This window comes from Crocodylus porosus, unplaced genomic scaffold (assembly GCF_001723895.1).
Source record: "Crocodylus porosus isolate Cpor-Errol unplaced genomic scaffold, CroPor_comp1, whole genome shotgun sequence".
Taxonomy (NCBI): Eukaryota; Metazoa; Chordata; order Crocodylia; family Crocodylidae; genus Crocodylus; species Crocodylus porosus.
In genome coordinates, this window is record NW_017728934.1 from 2,979,041 (window position 1) to 2,997,929 (window position 18,889).

At 48.0% G+C, this 18,889-nt stretch overlaps 1 protein-coding gene across 4 annotated transcripts in view; it reads right to left on the minus strand.

Moving 5' to 3' along the window:
- Window positions 1-18,883, minus strand: part of KIAA1324 (KIAA1324 ortholog) — a 62,662-nt gene extending 43,779 nt beyond the window's left edge. For 2 of the 4 annotated variants that reach the window (XM_019546297.1, XM_019546296.1), the window contains exon 1: window positions 18,860-18,883. The gene's annotated coding sequence lies outside the window, so the exon portion shown is untranslated. Of the gene's footprint in view, window positions 1-7,465; window positions 7,606-18,859 lie in introns of those variants that run through there. The other 2 variants (XM_019546293.1, XM_019546294.1) reach the window with 2 other exon arrangements.
- Window positions 18,884-18,889: the final 6 nt, after the last annotated feature.

Sequence of the window (18,889 nt, forward strand, 5' to 3'; positions counted from 1 at the left end):
CACACGCATGTTATCTTGTGCCAGCAGGGGCACAAATCAAAGCAATTAGGACCCCTTTGCTTTTATTAAGTGGTATCAGCAAGGCAGATTTGCTTGAGCATAGGCAGTCTGGATGGAGGGAGGAAAAGGGGCCAGCACTGGAAGTGCCGATGTGGAACAAGACAATGTTTTTGAAGGGCCTCTGCTTGCCAGAGTGGCAGCAAAACTAATGGATGACTGGTCTGCACAAGTGGGGTCAGCATCTGATCCTCAGAGTAAAGCAGGGGCAGTTCCACTTCTACTTTCTCAACAAAAGAGCACAACCTTGTTGAAACTACTTGTTGAAAGGTCAGGATCAAGCCCAGGCACTTGAACGGACACTCCTGGACAAAACCAGAATGATTAGTTTAGCGCAAGGCAACCTCATCTCAGGCAACGAGGGGCCAGAGGGAGAAAGAAAGGGTCAGACAATTACCCAGGTGCTAACAACAGGTAGTAGGGCCTTGGATTAAGCCCATCACTTCCAAGCAGGATCAGCACTCACGCAACCAAGGTCAGTTCTTCAGAAGAGTTCAGCACATTGAATATGCTTCTTTGAGAAATCAGTCTTTGCTGGGTGTCTCAAAGTTGAAGCTGAGCTTACTGAAGATCTGGCCCCAGTTATGGCAATCGGAAACCTTCCCTTTGAAAAAGTCTGATCTTGAGGATCTGGTTGCAAAGACGGCTCCTTAGCAAGACACCACTTGTTCCTCCCATTATAAATGCCCCATGCATCAAGATTGAGCCCGTGTAAAAACCTTGCAAGGTACAGACCAGCTGGCCTGGAAAATCTCTTCATTTTACCATGCTCCTCACTGGAGCTCCTCAACAGAGAGCTACTCAAAGTGTTTATTGAGGATGCCAGTATCGACCTACTGGATTGCACATTTCCACTTAGTGGGGTTATTTTTTTTAATTAAATAATTTCAGCCAGTTGCTGTCATGTCACAGCTGAGTTACGCTGATTATGCTGCTCTGCAAACTTGAAGCTCAACCAAATTGTGGAAAGCTCATTAGAAAGGGTGCCCATGACTGGATTCACTCTACTATATCCTACTGACCAGGATGTCAGAGAACAAGCACATCTCCACAGATGCAGGTCTTGGGGAGGTGGGAAGAGGGGCTGAATTCTTGGCTTTTTCCCTGAAGACTGGAAAAAATAGGAATAGGGCAGGGGTGGGCAAAACGCAGCCCACCAGGGCCATTCTATCTGGCCCGTGGGGTCCCTAAAAAATTTAGGGAATTAATATTTATCTGCCCCTGGCTGCCTGTCATGTGGCCCTCGATGGCTTGCCAAAACTCAGAAAGCAGCCCTCTGCCCAAAATAACTGCCTGCCTCTGGAATAGGGGACCCCATTTATCAATCATTTATTGCAGGCAACCCAGTTTGCAACCACACAAGATGGTCCCTGCCTCCAGAATTTGTAATCTGTTGGGTCTTTTAGGTTGAAAGAGGCAGAGGAGTCCAAGGAAACAGGGAGCGAGTTGCACAGTTCCTAATAGTTTCACTTGTAACTATGTGATTTCCCCTCATTGTTACATTGCATCCATTTATCTCTCTGCTCACACTCTGGAGCTGGGATTATATTTTTAATGTAATGGACAACTCTGGCTACAAAGCACTGATCAGGGCCTGAAATTAAAAAAAAAAATTCTCCCTATGGGTTGCTCACACACAGAGAAGAGAGCCACGTTTCTGCAGACTTCATGCAAAAAGCATTTTTGATTGCCCTTTGGTGCCATACAATTTAATTTAAAACCCAGGTTGTAATGTAACTGGACAGAGATCCTTTAATAACTTGTGAAGTGTATGCAAGTGGCTGGGGCAGTCTCCCTGCTGTTAGGAGAGCAGTGTTTATCTTGGCAGGACTTGCACATGTGTGTGACAATGAGCATTGTTCATTAAACAGGTTCCTCCGCAAACCCGGACATGGAGTTCTGCCTAAGAAAGTATAAGCAATTAGGAGGCAGTGACGCCATACATTTAAGCTGAACTGCTGCTTGCAGTGTTTGCTTACTGTATCATGCACAACTGGACAATATTTACACATCCTGGAGCAAGATGTCTGGATAGCTCAGGAGTTTGTTTGCTCAGAGCCTTCCAGCACCTCCCATGACTGATGCGAGGGAGAAAAATGCATCAGTGGGGCAAAGGGGTGGCGGGGATATTACAGGTCGAGATGCCTGGCTTCTGTTTCTGCCCGTAAGGCTAACTTGGAGTGTGACCCTAAGCAAGTCCCTTCTGTCTGTGCCTCAGTTTCCCTACAGGAAACAGAGAAATCATGATATTTCTATTCTCCCCAGGTTCTTATACTGCTCTCATCACCATGCTGAGTGCCTTCCATTAATCGTGTTACTTAATGCGCTAACAGCTGTCATTTGTCTCAGCAGGGAGGTCTGCAGCTCAATTCCAATTAAACAGGCCCTCAGGTGAAACGATTACATTTAGGTTTCCCTCTCCCCGCTCAAGGGCAGGAGAACAGCATGGAAGACCTTGGACTCCTGGCTCTCCCCTGCCCTTGAATGGTGTGTGCAGCTCCCATGATTAACAGCAGCGTTACGCCTCAAGGTGTCAAGCCACACGTTTGCGTGAAAAAGAAAAACACCTTTTAAAAAGACATTTTCATAAAAGCCGACGTAAACCAGCTACGATATCTTGGGATGGACATGCATAGCACAGATAAGGGTCCCCTGCTTCAGGGGAAAACCAGCCACATTAACATCCCAGGCAGCTTCACCTCATCACTGATCACATTCAGTATATACATATGGAAGAACATCTGTTCCCTAGGCTTGTTTTCCGCGCCACCGCAAACTACCTTGAAAGCTAATACTCTTGAAGCAGAGAGAGAAGGGGTGTTTCTGCATGAATTACAGCAATGCTTATGACAAAGTAGACCAGCAGAACATTTAATTTCAATAAGTGATGAGCAAATGCCCAGAGGATTTAGCAATGTTAACGCTAAATCCTGTTGACCTTTTCTTTCCCCACTGGTCTGATATTAGGTAAATAAGATCTAGACCATAGACGGCAAAGTTTTCAGTCCTATTTCTTGACCGTTTATGAGAAGTTACTCCAACCTGCTTGGGGCATGGTCTCAGCGTTCTACATTTGTACAGCACCTAGCACTAGAGTAAGGCAAGGGTCTTGGCCTATAAACAGGGCTTCTAGCTATTACCTATAACGTAGATGTTTGTGAACACGAAGGTACATATAAGGTGAACACATAACACTTGTAGTTTGTCAGTCTTGCTGAGGGTTTTTATCCATGGAGACGACACAGAAAATTCCTTTAAATGAAAACATTTGATTTTTGATTTTTTTTTGTAAATTAAAAAGGTGCCCTTCCCTCCGTTACTGAGGATGCTGAAGATAACTGGAAGCAAGTTCTGAGCACCGCGGAGCAGCTTTGATGCAATTCCATTCTCTGCTTGTTCTATATTAGCACTACTTGCATATTTATAAGTCCTGTTTTATAGTTACATGTTTTTATTGAATCAGTGGGGCAGGAATATTTGCTCAGCGTTCCAGGCCAGGGGTTGGCAACTTGTGGCCCATGGAGCCGTTGGATCCAGTGCACAGACTGACCAGCATTCGGTGGCAGAAGACTGCAGATGCAGGCACTCCTGCTGAGCCACCGCAGGGAGAAGCACCAGCTGCAGGGAGGTCCTACCTCCTGCCTGCCTCCGACCTGAGGTGGGTCAATGCAGCTTGCAACCACAAAAGGTTGCCTACTGCTTTCTAGGCCACTCTCTGGCCATTTCAAACATACAGTACCATAAAATCACCATTCCTCCTCCCCTCCCAAAGACAAATGTCAGAGATGATGCCGAGTAGGGACCTGGGTTCTAGCCTAAACTCCTATTCCTAATGGAGCAGAGATTTCCCTAATGCTCTTCATCTGTTTTACAGAAAGACTAGTATATGCAATGTGCAGAGGCTGGAGAAGGGATTCACTAATGCCCAGCACAGAATGGCAGCTAGCACAACTATGCTGGGAAGCTGGAGAGATGCAAGTTCAAACCTCATCTGCACCAGGGGTAACCTAGAACCTGGGACTTCTGCTTCCTGAGCAAGGCCCTAACCAACGGGTCAAATCAATCCACACTGGTACGGCAGGAGTTTTCCAGGGGAATCCCAAAATGAACGGTCCTGGGCCAGGCATTGTTCAATGTGTTTATTAACAATTTGGATGCTGGAATAGAGAATTTCCTAGGCATATTTGTAGGTGACACTAATCTGGGCCGGGGTGTAAACACATGTGAGGACACAGTAGCAGTCTTATCTGAAGGGCTGCCAAAAGGAGAGGAAGAATACTGTTTCTTGTGCTGCAGACAGCAAGAGAGAACCAATGTCTTGAAGTTGTACGCTGCGTGCGACATGCCAGCTATGGCCTCCTGGGGTCCTTCTGCCATGCGAACAACCCTTCCCTTAGCACCCACCACATGCCTGGCTCCCCATGCTGCATAGGCAGCCCAGCCCCTCTCCCAGCTGTGTGCAGCCCAGCTCTTCTCCCAGCCATGTGCACAGTGTGGACAGTCTGGACCCCTCCTGCTGTGCTGTCCCACCGATGGGAGCAGAAGCCAGAGGAAGGAGGAGCCTGGAAACTCTGGCCACCTCCGCAGCAGCAGCAGGAGCAAGGGGAGGAATGGTGGCTGGAAGGCAGCCCTTGGGCTGCCAATTAAACCCTAGCAGCCCACATGTACCCCACAGACTGCCAACTGGATAGCCCTGCTCTAGATGAGGCCTAACCAGTGCCAAGGAGGTGCACTACCACCTCCCAAGCCTCAACTCCTAATGCTCCTGTTGATGCAGTCCAAAGAGCCGTGAGCCATGGCAATTAATGCCGTCATTGCTCCCCATTGCCAAACTTCCAGACCCGCGGGGAGCCCCATGTATGCCAGACTGCACCAGCTTACAGGCGCTGTGTGGCCAGATCTGGTTAGTGGGACCCCACGGGACTCTAGATCACATCCACAGTCCACTGCATGCACTGACGCTCTTGCTGGATCTGGCCCATGGATCCGCCCCATGGATCCACCCCCACAGCACTCATCCAGCCCATGGGGACAGAGAGACTGAGCACCCCTTTTCTAAACATTGTCCCCTGTGCTGACCAGCTGTTTACTCCCAGCATCTCCCAAGGCCTCTTCTCCAGCTTCACTCTCCCTATCATTCCAGATCTCTGCTACTGTCTCTGCTAAACCGGTCCTCCCTCAACCAAACCCCACCCCAAAAATGATAAGCTAGGGGGAAAAACTGGCAGCACTAACTCATCCATTCCAAGTCCTAATGGTGGTCAATCTGATAGCAAGCTTTATTTCTTTCCCCCAGCATTGTGCTTTTCAGCTTTGGAATAACAGAGGCCATGCCCCAATGCATGGGCAGGATGGACTGCAGGGGGATATCCTCTGGGGTCCTCCAGACAGATCATACACATGACAAACCTTTCATCGTGCACAGCAAGATCATGCACACGGTAAATTTTGCATTTAATTGCATGCTACAAATATACACACTTGAAAGGTGATTGAGCTAAAATTGTTTTTTTTTTCCCCCAGGGCAAACTTTTTCATTCTCCAACTTTTATGCTCACAGTGCAATTTTAATGCTTCATTAACAGGCGTGCACGCAGAGAAGAGCAGCACATTGCATTTTTGTTACTAAGGGCTGTGCAGTCAGGGGGCTTCCAAACACTTTAAAGCAGTTCCAGACAAAGCAACAAAAGACACAAACATCATCACTTCTATTTCAAAATGCTCCCAGACAGGTGAAGAAGACAGCATGTGCGTGCACGCAAGCGCACACATTTTTTTTTTCAGGTTGGAGGTCGGGGGAAAGCACAGCAACCCTTTGATGTTTCATAACAGCTCAAAGCTAGAGGGAGTGGGTGGGAGGAAAAGCAGAAGAGAAGGCCTTAGAGAAAGATGGTCTGACTTGCAGAGATTTCTGTCACACTGCTCCAAAGATCACAGCTGATACAAAAATGCACACATTTCCCTTTTGAGCAGTGTACACGTGGAACGGTGAAGAAAGATGCATCAAGCGTGTGCATCTTCTCCACGGAGGTTTAGGCAAAAGTAAAAATTGTGATGATGCTGTCCAAGCTCCTGCATAGCACAAGCTGGGGTACTTTACTCAGCAATTTCTGCAGCAATCCTAAACCTGCCTGAGCAACGACAGATGTTTTAAGAGACCCGGTCTTAATAGAGAGCCTCCAAGAGACGGAGAATCCGCCACATCCCTTAGCAAGTTGCTCCAATAGTTAGATAACTTCACTATTAAAGTGTTAGCTGATTTCTAGCCTGACCTTTTTACTGTACAAGCTTTATCACTTTTCCTCGTATCCCCCTCCGTATCTGGCACCCATTGTGAGGTAGGGAGAAGTGTCCCCAGTATATGACTCTGGCCCTTGAGGTATATGACACAAAAGCTTAAGGTAGTGAACCCAAACCTCCTTCTGACTAGCCACTGAATAAGAAAGTTTTACCTAATGGTGACAGCTCAGAGCAGGAAGGCAGGGGTTCTGAGGTCTCCTGATGGCTCTCACCTTCATTTTGCCATGTGGATACAAAGCCACGGCTCATCCAGGGGGCACGGGGTGAGGGGGCAGTTCCTGCCACTGCACACACCTTGGGAGGGCACGGGGGGGGGGTGCCCCCAGATGTGTGGGGCGCAGGCAGGGTGGGCTGGGGCCAGGCTCTTCCTGGCATGTGGGGGGAGGGAGGGGTTTGGGCTGAGGATACAATTGGGGCAGGTGGCAGTGGTGCTGGAACGGGATGTGGGGGAGCTATGGCGAGTTCTGGGGGGGCTGCAGCCCCCCCCATAACCCCACTCCCAGTGCCACTACCACCACTCATCTCAAGTGCAGCACAGCCCAGTCCCCACTCGGAAGAGCCTGGTGCAGCCCCAACCCGCAACTGCAGCCCGTCCCGCCTTCACCCCGTGCAGATCCAGGGGCACATGCTCCCCCCGCTCATGCCCTCCCAGGATGCTTGCAGCACTAGGAAGCACCCCTGCACGCCCCAGAAGAGCTGCGGCTCCATCCCACACCCTGCCCTGCCCCAGCTAGGCGGTGGCTGCTGCAGCACCAGCCCCACTCCCTCCCTCACTATAGGGAGTGTTGATCTGTCCCCCCACATCCCTCCCCCCTCTCCTTCCACCATAAGACTTACCAGCTGCACACAGCTGTATCAGCTGATATGCCTCCTTAAAAAATCGTCTATCAGTTTTGGACCCCAGAATCTCTATCAGTGCACCCCTACTTGGTGCAGTTTCCATTCTTTGCTTTCCTATTCTTGGAGAGCAACATCAGCTTTGGACTCTCAAGCAGGCAACTAAGGAGAGTTCCCCTTTCGATGGGCAGAGTCCCTCGAACCACTTGCACCCTGGAAATGATCCCATACTTGGACATTTTATACTACACTCATCCAAAATGAGACTCACATTTGCCACAGCAGGTTGACATGACAAGTTTTATCCGGTTTAGGTTAAAATGATCCTGCTTCCTTGTAATGACTTGTAAAGCTGAAAAGCACAAGGTTTCTGCACTTCTGTCAAGCCAACTCTGCAGAGGATGAGCTATTAAAAGATCAGACATCATCTATTAGGTGTCACTGTAATGAGCCTAAGAGCCCTATCAGAGGATCAGAGCCCCATTATGCTAAACAATGCAGAGAAAGACGATTGTCTTTGCCCCAAAGAGCTTATGCTCCAGCTGAACTACTGTTGCTGGAATCACATACACAAGCTGCAAGCACACTCCTGGGATCTCTTCCCTATTCGTGAAGGAACCTCAGGGGTACCAAACGGATGTGCTGGATTGTATAAGCCGCACAATAGTAATTAGGTGCCAGATGGATGAAAGCATGTGCAGGCTGGTTTGTCCATCTTTGAGCAAGGTATAGACTTGTAGAAGCCATGCGAGAAAAGGAAGCTGCCTCTGCTATTCCACCCCTCCCTGTCTTTCTTTCAAAAAACCACTTCGTTCCCCCCCCTGCCTCGCTGCAGCGCTTTCCTGCTGCTGGGGCTTTTCCCCAAGCAGAAGCAGAGTGAACTGCACCTAGTCCTTGTCCACATCACCGCTTCTGCCCCCACTGCATTATGAACATCAGTGAATTCTGGCTGGCCTTTCCAATGGCTCAGAGGCTGTGGTGCTGTCTGTCGACTCCAGGAGATAGTACTGAAGTTTTATGAGTGGCGCAGGTTTAGATATTCATCTTTGCTAAATCTTTTACAAAAACACCAAGCTGAGCATCTACAGAAACTGATGGCACGTGTGAACAGCCGCTGCTCGCAACAGGCAAGCAGATTTTTTCCAACCCTGAAAAGTCTGGGTCCAGTGCGTGGCGAGTGTGAACTAACCGACAGAAATATCCTGCCTTCCTACAGCCACTGCTATCAGCATAAGAAGCGTAGAAACAGGGGTAGCAAAAGGGATGCGAGGGCAGACGGCTTGGCTAACAGGGCTCTCAGAGTGCAAATACACCTGGCACCACAGCAGGTGCAACAGCAGGGGAAGCTGTCCTTCAAAGAAGCAGCTGGGCAGCTTCTGACTCCCAACTCAACACAGGCACAACCTGTATCCCCTCCATTAGGCAGCAAGCCTCTTCTCCAACTCCTCCTATTGCCCCAACAGCCATCCTCTCTGAATTTGCTGCTAGATTCTGTGCAAGAGCGCCCTGGCCCTGGTACTGAGGCCATCTGAGCGCCTATTGTCAGCAGGGCAGGAGTGGCAGGGTGACTTGGGGCAGAGAAAGATGACCAAATAGACCCAAGTTTTTCCAGAATTTTAGCTGCTCCCCTCTTGGCAGAGAAGCCGCCCCTTTCACACCCCCTCCCATGAAGTGAGAGGTTTCTCATGGATGAAAAACATTGCCGGAGTGAACATGCCAGAGTGGTAAGGGTTAACAGCACCCAGGACACGTTGTTGGGAAAATATGGGGGATGGTGGGAGAGAGGGGGGTAGAACTGGGACACAGCCTGTAGAAGACAGCTCTCTATGATGAAAAATACTCATAGGACCCCAAAAATATCCATCGGCCAAAGTTCAACTGCAGTCCAGAGCAACATTGCATGGACTCACCTTTCCCTGGATTTGCAAGAGAAAACCAAGCCTAGCTCCTGCTTAACGCATGCTCCATAAGCATGCAATGCTTGTCTATGGTGTTGATCAGGTCTCTGTTCCTGTGACAGCCAAGCTCCTCCTGTGTTTTATTGTATTTATATCTTCAGACACCTCTGGGAAGAAAGGTAATGCTGTCTGCCCCACTATACAAGTACTCTCTGAACCTGTCCTTGCAAGGTGCCACTGGCAGTCTTGGAAGGGCTTGAAGGTAAATGTCCCATACAAAGTAGCATGGCCTTAGCTGTTTATCCACCCTTCCTTTCATCTAGGATAGCGATTCTCAGCCAAGGTACCATGGGGTGTCAGGCAATGCTAGCACGGTTAGGTGTCCAAACAAGATTCACAAGACCAACCCAGAGATTTCAAATTGGAATCCATAGTGGTGAAACCATTCTGAGCATTTTGCCACAGAAGAATTGCTCTTCTTATTTTTCTGTAGTCAAAAAACAAGTGAAAATTAAGAGCTGGTATTGTCCATTGCTTACACACACATACCAGGATGGGAAGGATACAACCCCAGCGTACCCTCATTCCCCAGTTTTGCACTATTGAGTGGCATCAAGTCTTTAAAGAGCTTGATCTTGCTGCCAGAAAAAGCAAAGACCTAATTCCCTTGGGCCTGGGTTCCAGAGAAATCTAAGTTAGCAAGATGTGACAGGGATAAAGATGTGACAAACAGTGGAGACGAGCCACACGGAATAAATAATCCCACTGCCACAGTGGGCAGGGCCAAATACGCGGTGGGCATTTAATGACCAGCAGCACTGATGAGTTGGGGTAGACCTGTGTGCCTCCCCTTAATGCACCCCCACACGTAGCTGCCTGTTGGAGTCCCTCTGCTTCCATACCTCTACACAGGAACTGCTCTTTCTTACCACACCCCAGGGAAGGTGGGGGGATCTTCCTAAAGAGGACCCAAAATTAAATCCAGCATCCCTGTGCTGAAGAAATAACTATTACTGGAAACAGCACCGAGTGACACACACCCCACCCACCCTGCTTCAAAGGGACTGTACTGTACACACATTCCAGATTAATATATTCATTTATGTACTGCACCAAGAACAGACAGCTGACCTGGGAGACAGGTGCAGGAGTTATGTTGCCCCAATAAAGATGCAAGTCAGCCCTTGCCTAGCAGAAAGAGCAGGAAATAAATCCCTCCCAACTTGTTCATGCAAAAGAAAGTCAGAACAATATTCTAGCGCAAGCAAAACTAAGAGATTGCACCTGTTCTGACTCTGAACATTGCGGCCTGATGAGGCTGCATTTTATTTACAGAGATTTGCAGCTGTGGAGTGGACAGCCACTGGGGTGGTAAAGAAAAGTAGTGGATTTGCTCAGGCTGACAATAGAGAGCTCTTGGGATGAAGGTGGGACCTGAGTCTACCTTTGCAGACAGTATAGCACAATACGGAGCTGCCAGGTATAGCGTAAGGAGGGAAGGAAATCCTGATTGAGGCAAGGTGGAGGACTGCACACTTTGGCCCATTTCCTCTGTAAGCAGCATCTCAGTATTGCATGTGTGACCAGCATTGTAAGCAAGAAATCATCTGGATAGGCAAGCCTTCTGCAGAGGGTCACTGCACCTGTGCCTCAGTCCTACCAGAACCTGCTCAGCCCATGATAGGTTAACTCACTGCTCCCACGAGCCAGACTTTAACAAGTGAGTCAGGCTATGAATCAGGTTCTTCTGGCCCATCATCCAGATCTCCATGCAGGTGGCTCAGCGCCCATTACACAATGTTAGCATCCACTCACCCTCCTCACTATCTGTGCCATCTGCAGCCCAGACAGAGGGCAGCTGCCCAGATCTGCCAACACAGTACATACATGGTCACAGTAGCATAATGCAGGGGGGCATCCAGGGCACCAGTTCCAGTCACTAACTCAGCAGCCACAGATGCTGCCCCTCTGCCCCATACACAGCGACTGTCCAGGGTGCACAAATGCCCAGTTAGGCCCCTACACTTCCATGGCTCAATGGTCATGAATAGGCTGACACACTCGTACTGAGGGAAAACCCATACCAGCGAGCTAAGTCCATGGAAAGTATGTGCATACTGCATATGTGCCAGTTACTCCACTCCACCTGCAACAAGTGGAGCCATCCCAGGATCAGCCCTGCTGTGAAAGGAAGGGCTGGTTCTACAAAGCTGAACCCCACTTTTACCAGCGTGGCCACTGCTTACTAGGCTCTCCCCTTATTCTTCAAGCCAGCGTCAGACAAGGATGTGTTGATCAGAGATCCACCTAGGACAGGACGCCTATTCAGAACAGCCTGGCATTCTGTTTCATGAGCTCTCTGAGGAAGATCCCCCTCCTGCAATTTGAGCTCATTGAATTTTTAGAACTCATTAAGTTTCACAGCAGTGATTGCAAAGCAGCAGTGATGGAGGTTAGGTTAATTAACAAAACAAAGGAGTTTGTGGCAATTGGAAGATTGATCCAAGCCTCTATGTGCTCAGTTTGAACAGAGAGGTCCCATGCTTGGGCAACTACAATCATTGACTGAATCCTCGCCCTTCCCACCCTACCCAAAAGTTGGGCCTTTCTTTTTCCCTCTTGAAACCTCTGTGGCATCCACAGACATCCTGCAGGCTCATCGCGGCTTCACCCCTGCACTCCACATCCAGGTCATTGACAACCCTTACTGCCACTTCTCTGCTTTACTCCCTCTTCTCGGTAGCAACTGGAAGGCCTTATCCATCAAGCCTGATACTACTTTTCCATCCCAAAGGTCCAAATGCAATGTCATGGTCAGACCCTGCTAGCCTCCCATCTTGACTGCACCAACACACTCCTCCTTCAAATGCTTAGGTGGATACTGCCATCCTAACACACCCAAAATACTGCTGCCAAAGCCATTTGTTGATCCAGTGATGTGTCACTTCTCCCTTGATAAGAGTCCCTATGCTCTGGTATGCTATCCAAGCACTTCTGAATTCAGAAGAGCCTCCAACAGTCCTTCAAAGGATCATATCCAATCTAGCTCCTTAGCTTTCCAACACTTCCCTACCTTGCACTTCAGCAATTGGCTTGCTGAACACAACAGCAAGCATTAAGTAAGTGTATGGGACTAGACAATTCACATCTATTATCACCCTGGGCATAGCTTACACCAGCTCAGATTCTAAGGGACCAAGCCCCCAGACTCACTGCAGTAAATGGGAGTCTTAGTGGCATGGACATGAAAGCCCGAGTGCTGGTCCCCCTACAGCAGACTTGGGGACTCTGCACTCAGCCTCCTCTTACCCAAGTAGATCGGATGGCAGCAGACCCGCTGTTGCTGGCCAACATGCTGGGATGCGGGAGCTGCCGCTGTTTCAGCCTCCAGCAGCTGGGTGCAGCACACGCTGGGAGCAGCTGTTCCATGTGCAAGTCTCCTTGGGTTACATACCAAAACGAGACACAAGGGCCAAAGTTGGGGCCCGATAGCAAAGTAAAAGGGCTGCGTTTTATGGGAGACACATTTACAACCCAAATTCCCCACCTGAACTCTTAAACAGGGCTGTCCAACTTCAGAGCAGCCAGAGGCTTGCAAATTAAGTGACTGAAGTGACAAACAGCCGCTGAAGGGCCTGGGAACAAAAATTCATAACCTTACTGGACACTAAAACCAGTGGAGTAAAGGCACATAATGGTCATGGGACTCGTTACAATCAACCTGCTATTTCTATTCAACTCTTTGCATTCCACAGGTAATAAGCAACCCTTTTCCCTTCCGCATTGTCTTGCTCTTTTCATAATTAGGATATTCACTCACTGCATTTCCCTCCTTTTGAAGTTACTTCTGATCACTTCTTGTTCTTATTTCACACCCATGTTCAAGTTTATAACTGATGGCTGACAAGGTTATTTTGGGTAAATCCAATATATTTTATTAGACCAACTCAAAAATTCTTCTTAGCAAGCTTTCAGGTACAAAGTGATGGCTTCTATTTACATAGAGTTGAACACAAACATCGCTGTTCTCTTGTTTTCTGTTATTTAGCTTAGCTCCTTTTCTCCCAGACCTGAGAAAGGCACTTTGTGCCTGAGAGCTCATAAAATTTCTCTCCCAACTATACAGATGGTTCAAGAAAAAACACTACCAAAAAAATCCTCTTGTTTCAAGTCAATGGTACAGCACTAGGGACCAATTTGGGCCACAGCTATAATCCTTCCTCGCACAAATTAAACATCTAAAAATACCAAGTTGTTCTTTCCAAACTCCAATAAAAGCAAGAGAATATCACCACCCTTTTGCTACAATGATCTCTATCAATCGCTGTGGCCAGAAGAAATTTATTCTTATTTTACCACATTCTAGCAGTGGTAAAATGAAACCTTGACAAGAACTGTCCTTTTCAGTAAAACTCCTCCGTCTGGAAAGGTGTCAGCCAGTAGAATCCCTTGGTCTCGAAGCAGAGTTAGCAAGGAGCCAGGGAGGTGACTTGAGCCTGTTAATGTATAATCCAGGTTCTGTGACACCGGGAATTTAGAGCAAGAGAATGAGACTTTTGAGATAAGATACCAGAGCACAGATCAATGCAACTGTGAGCAACATGACCACAGCTGATATAATCTAAACTATTAGTGATAGCCCAAGAATTGTTTCAGGTAATAGAAACAGAAGGAGCCCATGAGATAAGCCATCTTGACATGTCTTCAGCAATACACCATTTAGTAAAAAGTTTAGAATAAAGGAAAACAATCCTCCTAAGCTTGGACTGAGCAGAAATCCGCAAAACAAATGATTAAATGGGCACACAACTTGCCTGTAAAAAAAAATACAATATTCACTAAGAGTCTACAAAAGGTATTTAATGGACTGAAGATGCATCATACTGCTAGGAGAAGGTTCTTTGGGTGAATCCGATACCTTTTATTAGACCAACTTAAATAGTTGGAAAACAATTATTAAGCAAGCTTTCGGGTTCAAAAGCCCTTCGTCAGGCTAAGGAAGTTTCTGCAGTTGGTGTGTGCTCTTCCTGGGTGGAATGAAAAGTAAAGAAGCCGGAGGCTGGGCCGGTATGTAGATTGACTGACTGCCTGTCTTGTATGCATACCGGCCCAGCCTCCGGCTTCTTTACTTTTCATTCCACCCAGGAAGAGCACACACCAACTGCAGAAACTTCCCCAGCCTCACGAAGGGCTTTTGAACCTGAAAGTTTATTTAATAATCGTTTTCCAACTATTTAAGGTGGTCTAATAAAAGGTATCAGATTCACCCAAAGAACCTTGTCTGCCTGTGTCCTTAGACCAACACTGCTACAACCTACACCCTCATACTGCTAAAGAATTCAAGAATGCCGTCAGGAGCACATGGACAATCTGAAGTTGTATTAAGACCTAGAACAAGAGCTCAGCCTGACTAGAAGCTAATATTAGGCATTTTGGAGTGAATTTAGACACAAAAATCAACTGTATTTAGAGTACGGCCACTGCAACAAATCCCAACAGGCTCTGGATTTGGATTACAGGACTAATTAGGGGGTTAGAATATGGCTGTCAAATGCAAATGTTGCACCTTGAGAAAAGCTGAGGAGATCCTATCTAAACTTCCAAATGGAAAGGTCATTCTCCTTCTTTAAGGCAAGCCAACAGGTTTTAGCAAGCCTGACTTGGTGCACCACACTAACAGAGCTAGAAAATTCAGCTCCGACTTGTCACTTGCGAGTGCCCCACTCAGCTTAAAATGCTTGAGGACAAAGCAGAATGGCACTGGGGCAAGCAAAAAACCCCATTTCTGGAAAGATTTAGATCTGAATTAATGCAAGCCTATCTGGCTTGGGGGCAATCCTTCTGAAAGATGATCATGGCAAGCCAAAGCACAGCTACCCTCAGCTCAAAAATTGAAATGCTGGCTGTTTTCGGTTTCATTGTGCTTTGTTCCATACTCGAAATTGCAAATCACTGTTTGCTCTCTTCAGAGAACAAACTATTCTTGTTCAAGCATTATGAATCCAGTGCCTCTACCTAAAGTCTAATATTAAAGTCTGGCAACACATGGTTACGGGAGCAGGCAAAAATAACCGAACCATCACACCTTTGGAAGCTGTATTTCAAAACCTTGGTGTGATGATTTGTATAATGACTTCCATGAGAAAGCAAGTGCCAAAGCAGTCATTAAACACAAAATGCAAACCCAGTTAAGGTCTTCAGGTAGTATCCATGCTTTCAAGACTACATGTAAACACAGAAAGCAAGGAAGATGAAAGCTGGAAGACAAAGCTGGAAGATGAATTTGAAACGACAAGCCCTATCCATTTTCTGAACAAAAAGTGACCAGCACACATGGGAAACAAAATGACTCAGTAATTCCATAGGGACAGGCAGGCAGACGAGAATGCCGCATATGGTGAAACCCCATGCAAAGAACGGCACGCCACAGTATCGGCACATAAGAGGGCAAAAATACTAAGCATAATCTCCATGCCTGCCTGGGTACTGAAGAGGCAAGAACACAAACAGAGATTTCTTATTCCAGTCAGGCATGAAATGCTGCCATCAGAGATAAGATACCCAAGCATGAAATCTGTAATCAATTCAGGAAACAAAATGCAAGAGCAGCACTCCAGCCACATGAAATTCCTGATCAACTTTAGTTCAGTGTTGGCACTGATCTTTTCAAATCAAAAGAAGAAAGACCACCTCTTATGGCAGCCCGCTAGTCCCATTTTCTAAATGGATCGGTTCCATGGCAGCAACAAGAACTTACTGCAAATTTTGTTCCCCAGTGGGGTTCCAGATGAGTTGGCCACTGATAACAGCACAAGGTAGAAAGGCTCATTTTGGCAGTTTTTTGATCCACCAGTGTCAGCACGCAGCAGACAGCCATTACTGTGCACAGCCTAATGGGTTTTCAAAAGCAGCAGCATGAATGGCAGAGAATTTCAGAAGCTTTTACTGTAGCATAAGGACTCCACTGCACTAGGCACCAGTGCAAGCAGAACAAGATGACCCATGCCCTACAGAGCTTGCAATCTAAATAGAAGATAAGAAACAGATCCAGACATCGGAGCACAAGGAAATTAAGGAGGTATTAGTAAGAAAAACAGCCTGCAGTTACAGCACAGGAACAGCCTCTTTGTGACGGGGCTTTATACACGCAGTGCGGGGGATTTCTAATTACGACAACGAAGTTGCTTTGCATATGTTTACGGAAAGTCCCTCTCAGGTGTGATGCGCAGCACGGGAGAAAGTATAAGGGAGCTTATTTGAAATGTCTAATGAACGGGCAACAGGAAACTGGTACCATAGGCTAACCAAAGGTAGGAGCTGACTTCTTGGTATAAAAAGCTTTCATAGATTCAGAAATCTCTTCTGAGCATTGTAAGGTATAATAGCTGACAGTGCTTTATTAGGATCATCCAATGCTCAGGCACTCATAGGCAGGAGAGCAAAAATCTTAAAGCCAAGTATGTACAAGCTTCTTTGCTAAGCAAACGCTAACCCTGAGGTAGCTGCAAGCTGCTAACACTGGGTCGGCCCTCCCTGGTTTGCATGGGATTGACCTGTTAGACGCACATCGTGAAACTCAAGCAGAAGTGGTCTGGTGACAACTATTATCCCTTCTGAAACCTGCCTTAGTCTCCCTCTTGTCCAAAGGCCAGCTGGCAACCTCCCAGGTCACTATATCATCATCTGTAGCCATCCATCCCCAGACCTCACAAGGACTAGTCCTGCAGGAAGAACAGAAGAAGCCCAATAAAAACAAAGATGATCCTGGCTCTGGTCCCCGAGAGCACACTGCTGACAGCAGAGCATACACATGGATGCTGATCAGGATGACAATGTGGGCCAGTCTCAGGTGGCATAAACCAAAGTCAGTGGAACAATGCCAGTTCATGCCAACCAACCAATCAACCCGACAGGCCCCAAGCAACAAATCCACCCCACCTGAGCACTGCAAGAGCAATAGCTCCGACCCGAAGGCTGCTGAGATCCAGAGAGACGAGAAAGATCCCTCCTGTCCAGTGAAAGACAGAACAGCTTCCCCTGACCTAGGTATCTCCATTGTTACTAACTGGATGCATTCATCTGCAGCTAGTATTTTGTTTTTAAAAAATTAGGTAATTTGTCAAAACTATTACCCTTTGTAGCCCTTGCTCCTGTTGGGTAACTGGTATAAGACATCCAGCACTCCCATTCCTTCCACATGGCAAGGACAGAGCTATCTATCACCAGCGTGAAAAAAAATGCAATCTGATTTAAAACTGAAATTTCAAAAATCACCCTGTCACCCAGCTAAAACAGACCCAGTCCAGACTTCTGGTGTGGTCACAAACACTTTGCTACTGGCCCGCAGTGAGAGAAGGACCAGAACGGGAAGGTTGGACACACAGTACCTTGTAATAGCAACCTCCAGCTGCAAGCCTTCTGATGAATGTATATTGCTAGTCATCTCTCTGCCACAAATAAATCTGTGAAATCCTTAAGGGCCACAGAAGACGGCAGATGCCAAGGTAAATACTACTTGGCAATGCAATGCAAGGAGAAAAGGAGAATGCAAACTACAGCTACAAGTAAACAGCAAGGAAGAAACTCACTCCAGCCTGAAGGGATCTCTTGATCCCACTGAAGTCCACGCAAGCCCTTCTACTGAGTTCATTAAGGGCAAGAATAAGTACCACTGCAGTCGGGGAACAGGACACGGGATAAGGAGACACCCGAAGTCTAGTATACCCCCTTTGATCCAAGGGCTTGATCCAGTAGTCACTCAAGCCAACGGAAAAACTGCCATCAATTCTGAAAGGCGCAAGCTCAAGCACAAGCGACTAATTGCCAGTAGCAGCTTGCATTCAGCATTCTTCTTCACCACCTTTTTTCTTCATTATAACGGTCATCATTTTGTCTAATTACACATATTTCCCATGTTAATTTGCTATCCTACTCTTTGAAAACAGGGATCATATGAAAACCCCAATTCTTCCCATCTACCCAAGAGAAGCTACGCTAAACACTTGAGACTTATCAGTGCCTGCCATTTCCTGACATCACTACGTGGCTTGCAGCCACCTTCCCTTAGGAATTGCCCGTTTGCTGCCTGGAGAACACGTTGGCTCGACCTGCTTGTCCAGTAACACAGTCCCACTAAGCTCCACTCGCCGGCCCGGCGCGGCATTTCTTTTTCTTTCCTTCCTGTTGCGACAAGCACATACGCATTTTCCTTACTCTGAGCCCATTCATAGCCCCCGTTTCAGCAGTGCCACGCTCGCACTGCTCCTTCACGGGGGACCGCCAAGCAAGTTGTGCACGCGTGGTGAGAAGCAGGGTGGGCAGGGAACCACATCTCCGCTGATAGATCTCCCCAGTGCTACTCAGCATCCCAGCAGGGATTTCCATGGCGTTTTTGTAAGACCGTCTCTCACCCCATAGGCTGGACCAGCGAGGCAGAGCATCCCGCTGAGCCAGCGGGTGAAGTCCTGGCCCAGGGCGCCAGCCCCAGGGATGCCGCGCAAAGCACTCCTGTTGCCGCGGCAGACGGCGGGTGGGATGGGCACCTGCGGTGTGGCGAGGGGGCCAGCAGGCCCCTCTCCCTGCCCGGCAGGCTGGGCAGCCGCTCTCCTGCAGGGCAAGGCTGAGCCCCGCTGCAGCCGCGGAGCGGGATGCTGGGCGCTGGGCGCCGCCGAAGTCGGGTGCACCCCCCGGATCCAAGGGCCTGGAAAACCCTGCCCTCAGGGTCGCTCGAGCCCCCGGCTCTGCCCCTGCCAGCCCGGGCCCGGTACCTCCTTGCACGCGTGCAGCTCCCGCTCCTC